Source organism: Eptatretus burgeri, chromosome 11 (genome assembly GCF_056783735.1).
Source record: "Eptatretus burgeri isolate ZD-2024b chromosome 11, Ebu_testis_v1, whole genome shotgun sequence".
NCBI lineage: Eukaryota > Metazoa > Chordata > Myxini > Myxiniformes > Myxinidae > Eptatretus > Eptatretus burgeri.
This window is the reverse complement of record NC_140971.1, coordinates 88,048,488-88,055,689: the sequence shown is the minus strand read 5'-3', so window position 1 is coordinate 88,055,689 and position 7,202 is coordinate 88,048,488.

The following is a 7,202-nucleotide window of genomic DNA, read 5'->3' as shown; positions in this document are numbered from 1 at the left end:
CATTTTTTGCCCTGCTCAACCATGCCTTGACTTGGAACAAGCTGCAACGGTTTCTGTACGACAAAGTTGTTTATTTCAGTTTCCTCACTTGTGTCATCGATTTCCTCACTTACACTTTTTTTCAGTTTCCTCACTTACACTTGGATACATTGCAGTGTTTATAAATACCTGGAGATGCCAGCGTTCATGGCTTTATTTCATTTCTGCACATGCTATAACCTTAAGAATCTCTTGTCTCAGCCAAATTTTAAAATGTAAACATTTTCATTAACTTCAGCAGTTGTTCCGGCTGCAAAAAAAAGTGTCCATTTGTCCAATTCGGACATCGCTTGACATTCCGGGCGTCTTCAGGTGGGTTATGTTGATATAACCAATCGTTGATCGCAAATCGCTTGCCAAACCAGCCATTCCTCACAACCGTTTTTTTGTACTTGCTGTAGTGCTCAAGCTACTTTGTGAGTGCACTACAATATTTGCACTGTCAAAGAATGCATAGGTTGACTTGAACAAAGTTCAGGGCCCATTTGCCTGTGTTTGGCTGTGCGGTGAATTGAGTGGTGGTTCACTTGCTGCGGTGAATTGGGTGATGGTTCGCTCACTGAAAATGTGCAATATTATTTTACACCACCTTTCCTGTTTTCGTATGATCTTTCATGATAAGATCCATCACTTCGGCAGATATATATATATATATATTTTTTAACGTTTTTAAAAGTTTCTTCAACCGTTTCGTTGGAGTGCTTGCTTGAGTGGTTTGCCACTCAGGCGAGCGCTCTTCAAGCTTCAATGACGATACGGCAGCTCGGTTCTATGTGGGGAAATGTCTGGAGTTAGGAAGACGAAATAAATGACATGATTACAATGAGTAAAAAATGTTATCAGTTGTTATGCAAACCAATGAATCGCCAAATCACGCAGGATAGCCGAGAGGTATGCATGCTCGCTCTAAACTGTCCACCCTGGGCTTGAATCTCAACCCACTATAAACTGTTATCCCAGTGTTTCACAGGCAGGATGATTCATCAGTGTGTGTGAGCATCTCTCGGATGGACGTTAAACTGGTGGACGTCACATCTGCTAGAATCTCCCCTACTCTCCCCATCCCCTCTCTCTCCTCCTCCCCTCTCCCTCTCTCTCTCCACACCCCCTCTCTTCTTCCCTCTCCCCATCTCTCCTCTCCCCTTACTCTCTCTCTCCCCACTTCCCCCCTCTCTCCCTCTCTCACCCCCTTCCTCTCTCACCCCTCTTCCTCTCTCACCCCCTCTCTCTCTCTCTCCATCACTTTCCCCCTCTCTCTACAACCCTTTCCCTCTCTCCCTTTCTTACCCCACTCCTTCTCTCACCTCTCACCCTCTCCCACCCCTCTCCCTGCTCCCCCATCATTCCCCCTATTTTGAGGAGAATGTTAAGGCCTAATGGTTGAGTTTTGAATTTATGACTGCTTCTGCGTAGTGTATCATGTGCGAATCAGATTCGGAGTGAGCCGAACGGAGGGTGCAAAGTTCGCTGCATCTGCGAGTATGCATGCATGCAGGCAGGCCTTTGATAGGTCGAAAGCATGGGTTTTAAATGCTCCAACCCGGTTATATATATAACCCGGAGGTTACAATGAAGATGTTGCTATTTGGGCGCATTCTATCACTCTTCCCTTCCCCTCACACTGCCTTCCCTTCTCCGCCCCTGCTTTCCCCTCCCCTCACACTGCCTTCCCTTCCCCACCCCTCATGTCACCTTCCCTTCCCCTCATACTGCCTTCTCTTCCCTTTACGCCTGCCTTCCCATCCCTTGCACTGTCTTTCCTTCACGTCCACTTTCCATCATAATGCCTTCCCTTTCCCTCACACTGCCTTCCCTTCCCATATTGCCTTCCCTCCCCTTCCCATCATATTTCCTCCCCTCACCCTCCCCAAACTTTTGACTGGTAATATATATATATATATATATATATATATATATATATATATATATATATATATATATATATATATATATACGAGGTGTGTTCAAAAAGTATCCAACCTTAATTTTTCGTGCATAAACAAATGAAGCTCGGGAGGTGTGGTTTGGTGCACGTATGTAGGTGATCCTAATCCGTATGCGTGAATATTTTCCTGCCTGCAGAAGCTGTCAGTTGCCGACAGACCGCCGATGAGTGAGGAAGTGTAAGTGAGTGCCGTCGGATTTTCGTTTTTGACAAAATCACGGATCACTGTGGTCTCATCGCCAGTAATCACTGTGTTGAAGAAGTTGGGATCGCTGTTCACAGTCTCCAGCATGTCCTGTGCGATCTCCAAACGGAGTTGCTTCTGCTCGATCATTAGCAGCTTTGGCACGAACTTCGCTGAGATTCTCCTTCAGCCCAAATCCTCAGTCACAATGGAATGAACGGATCCAATGCTGACGCCCGCCTCGTCTGCAAGTTCTCTGATCGTGATTCAACGATCGTGCATCAGCAGGGTCCTCACTTGGTCAATGACGATCTCATTTCTGGATGTTGAGGGCCTACCAGAACGTGCTTCACTTTCCACTGATGTGCGACCATCTTTGAAGCGGTTGTACCACTCTTTTTTCTGTGTGGTGCCCATTGCTTCGTTCCCGAAGGCCTGTTGAATCTTGTGGATCGTTTCCACTTGGGAATCGCCAAGCTTTACACAAAATTTGATGCAGTAGCGTTGTTCAAGTTTTTCTGTCATTTTGTCAAAAACAAAAATCCGACGGCGCTCACTTACACTTCCTCACTCATCGGCGGTCTGTCGGCGACTGACAGCTTCTGCAGGCAGGAAAATATTCACACATACGGATTAGGATCGCCTACATACGTGCACCAAACCACGCCTCCCGAGCTTCATTTGTTTACGCACGAAAAATTAAGGTTGGATACTTTTTGAACACACCTTGTACATATATATATATATATATATATATATATATATATATATATATATATATATATATATATATATATATATATATATATATATATATATATACACACATACAGCACCAGTCAAAAGTTTGGACACACCGATTCATTCAAGGGTTTTTCTTTATTTTTTACTATTTTCGGCATTGTAGATTAATAGTGAAGACATTGAAACTATGAAATAACACAAATCGAATGATGTAGTAACCAAAAATGTGTTAAACAAATCAAAATATATTTTTGATTCTTCAAAGTAGCCACCCTTTGCCTTGATGACAGCTTTGCACTCTCTTGGCATTCTCTCAACCAGCTTCATGAGGTAGTCACCTGGAATTATTTTCCATTAACAGGTGTGCCTTGTTAAAAGTTAGTTTGTGAAATTTCTTTCCTTCTTAATGAGTTTGAGCCAATCAGTTGTGTTGTGACAAGGTTGGGTTGGTATGCAGTAAATAGCCTTATTTGTTAAAAGACTTATTTTGTCTGTGCTGTCGTAGTCCATATTATGGCAAGAACAACTCAACTAAGCAAAGAGAAACGACAGTCCATCATTACTTTAAGACATAAAGGTCAGTCAATCTGGAAAATTTCAAGAACTTTGAAAGTTTATTCAAGTGCAGTCACAAAAAACATCAATCACTATGATGAAACTGACTCTCATGAGGACCGCCACAGAAAAGGAAGACCCAGTTACCTCCACTGCAGAGGATAAGTTTATTAGAGTTACCAGCCTCAGAAATCACCAATTAACTGCACCTCAGGTTGCAGCTCAAGTAAATGCTTCACAGAGTTCAAGTAAAACAGACACAGCTCAACATCAACTGTTCAGAGGAGACTACGTGAATCAGGCCTTCATGGTCAAATTGCTGCAAATAAACCACTACTGAAGGAGACCGATAAGAAGAAGAGATTTGCTTGGGCCAAGAAACACGAGCAATGGACATTAGACCGGTGGAAATCTGTCCTTTGGTCTGATGAGTCCAAATTTGAAATTTTTGGTTCCAACAGCTTTCCAATTTGAGATTTTTGAGATTTATTAAGAATTCAAGGCACAGTTAACCAGAATGGCTATCACAGCATTCTGCAGCGATACGCCATCCCATCTGGTTTGTGCTTAGTGGGACCGTCATTTGTTTTTTAACAGGCCAATGACCAAAAACACACCTCCAGGCTGTGTAAGGGGTATGACCAAGAAGGAGAGTGATGGAGTGCTGCATCAGATGACCTGGCCTCCATAATCACCCAACCAAAACCGAATGGAGATGGTTTGGGATGAGTTGGAACGCAGAGTGAAGGAAAGGCAGCCAACAAGTGCTTAGCATTTGTGGGAACTCCTTCAAGACTGTTGGAAAAGCATTCCAGGTGACTACCTCATGAAGCTGGTTGAGAGAATGCCAAGAGAGTGCAAAGCTGTCATCAAGGCAAAGGGTGGCTCCTTGAAGAATATAAAATATAAAATATATTTTGATTTGTTTAACACGTTTTTGGTTACTGCATAATTACATTTGTGTTATTTCATAGTTTTGATGTCTTCACTATTATTCTATAATGTAGAAAATAGTAAAAATAAAGAAAAACCCTTGAATGAGTCGGTGTGTCCAAACTTTTCACTCGGTACTGTATATATGCAGTATACATGTATAGTTAATATGCATGATGTAAGCAACATGCACATTCAGGGTCAGTGTTGCTCCTTTTATTTTTTACACACACACACACACACACACACACACACACACACACACACACACACACACACACACACACACACACACACACACACACACACACACACACACACACACAACAGCAATTTGCACGTGCACGCACATGCACCCATATATGCACACATTTGCATACACACTCATAGATACACGCACATACTAAGCTGGATACTTTGAGACCTGGGAGGGCTCCTTTCCACCTTCTGAAACATGAATATGGAGATAACAACCAACACACATACACACGTTTTAGAAATCGCCTGTGTATGTATGTGTCACTGTCAGAAATCAATAACTGTCATTCTTTGGAGAAAGTTTTTTTCCATGTAAAAATTTGGAACAGGTGCTTCAAAGCAGGCAAGGGCAAAACACAGAGAGCAGAGAAGCGGGCGATGGCTTGGCACACAAATAGGGCAGTTTTGTACTAATTGCTACCTGATGGCAATGCCTTGGCATAGCTCGCCGATTATAAATCTCTGCCAAACAGAACAGATGCAGGGATCTTAAATTTCCAGCGTTTACGATGCGCTTTAGGACCATAAATCAACGGATGCAGTCACAATCACGGCCGTGTGCTTGTAATGCAAATTATTTCAAAGCAATTGCATTTTCATTTCTCCTCTTGGTGAGTTGCCAGCACTCTTCACGCCGAGCTAAAATATTCATGTGCGACCAGACCCAATGAGGATGCGCGGGAACCACGTGGAGCGAAGCAAGCTCATGATCAATTAAAGGTAAATTCATGAAATGTCCGCGTGACAGCGGAATGTATAATTCATCTGCTTCCCATCTGGAAATATTTCTTATTTGAAAGAAAAAAAAAACCAGAAAGAAAGAAGAAATCCACCTCAATTAAGCTTGTCACCTTTGTGCTGACCTGTCGATACAAAATGTGCATCAACTTCATCGGGTATTAACAATTACATATTTACATCATGTGTGTTAATCAAATATATCTCATCCGTAGAGTCCTGGGTGAAATTATTTTATCCCTACTTCTGATTTGTATTTGTAGTTGTCATTAAGATTTACAATCTTTAGGGCTGATGTTTTGAGGCTTGTGCTTTGGGCCCATATTTTGAGGTTTATCTTCTTCTATATCCTCACTACAATTCATGGACCAGTGCGTGCGTGCGTGCGTGCGTGCGTGCGTGCGTGCGTGCGACTCCTCCTACAGTTCTGGGTCGATTACTTCCAAACTTGCTACATAGGATCAGCTAGACCCCAATTAATGTAAAGGGGTGTTTTTATTTTTGTCGGTGGTCTTGGGGTGAGAGGGGGTGGGGGTGGGGGACGACGACGCAAATTCTCTCTGGAAATGTGTATCGTGTAGCGCCCTCTCCAGGTGGGGGAGGGTATTACAAGTCTCCATCATTGACAGTGCAGTATTCCTGTCCCCACATTTTTCAGTGCGGTGAGATGTTTTGAATCATAAGTTTCTTTTTGTTTTTGTTTTTCATGTACATAAACCGGATTTTTTTTTTTTTTTTTGCCTTTACAAGGCTGTCAGTGACCTTTTCACCACTCAAGTAAAGGTATGCATCAGAAGAATGCGTTGCAAGGTTGGAAAAAGATTGCCTACATATATAATGGAGGGAAGTATGTATGTATGTATATATGTATGTATGTATGTATATATGTATGTTCGTATGTTCCACTCCTCCGATTTGACATAGGAAGCTGAATTTTTGAAGGATTAATGAGAGCAGCCTGAAGTGTATGTTTCATTTGATTCCATGAAGTTTTGAAGAAAAGAAAAAAAAATTCACCCATCAAGGCATTTTCTTCCTGGAGGGGAGGGGAAAAAATTAGAAAATAAAATGAATAGAAAATAAATTTTGGGAAAATGTATTGTTTGCAGTAAAATTAAATTTCAATTCAACAAGTGCACCACGATGCCAAAAAAAGCCAAAAGCAGCAAAACAAGAAAAAGATTGGTTTCCATTCGTCATAATGCAACACAAAGGCATCAATAATACACAATCGGCCCAGCAACGTGAGGAACGGTTGAATCAATTTCGTCGGGATGCAAGACAGGTGTCAAACAAGAATCGTCAGGAAATATTCCTCCCAAAGGGAGGTGATTTGCTAGTATAGCATTATTAATGCCTCAATTTTAAAGACTACTCTTTTGAGGCCTACTTTGTGAGGCCTGTGTTGATGAGTGCATCTTTACAGTTACAACAAGACAGAAATCAGCTTTATGACCTGTAGCATGGCACAATTGAAAAATACACCTCAACCCATTGTCTTGATGGCATTGCTGAGAAAAGAGAGCCCAATGTGCCGACAGATTCATTTGAATAATTTTATCATTCTCTCTCTAAGCTCTGCTCTGATGTTTCACTGCAATCTATGACGGTCCTCCTTCAAGACTATTATGTACATGTCTCTCAGGGCCTTGACTTTTGGGAACAATGCAATTCTTTGGTTTGGAGAGATAGCTGTTTATCACATCTGTACAGTCATGCATATGCCGTATATCAACGACTGTGGAAAAGTACAGGCCATGGGAAATTGCAAGGCTGCATGTGTGCAAGCAGGTACTAAAGCGAGAA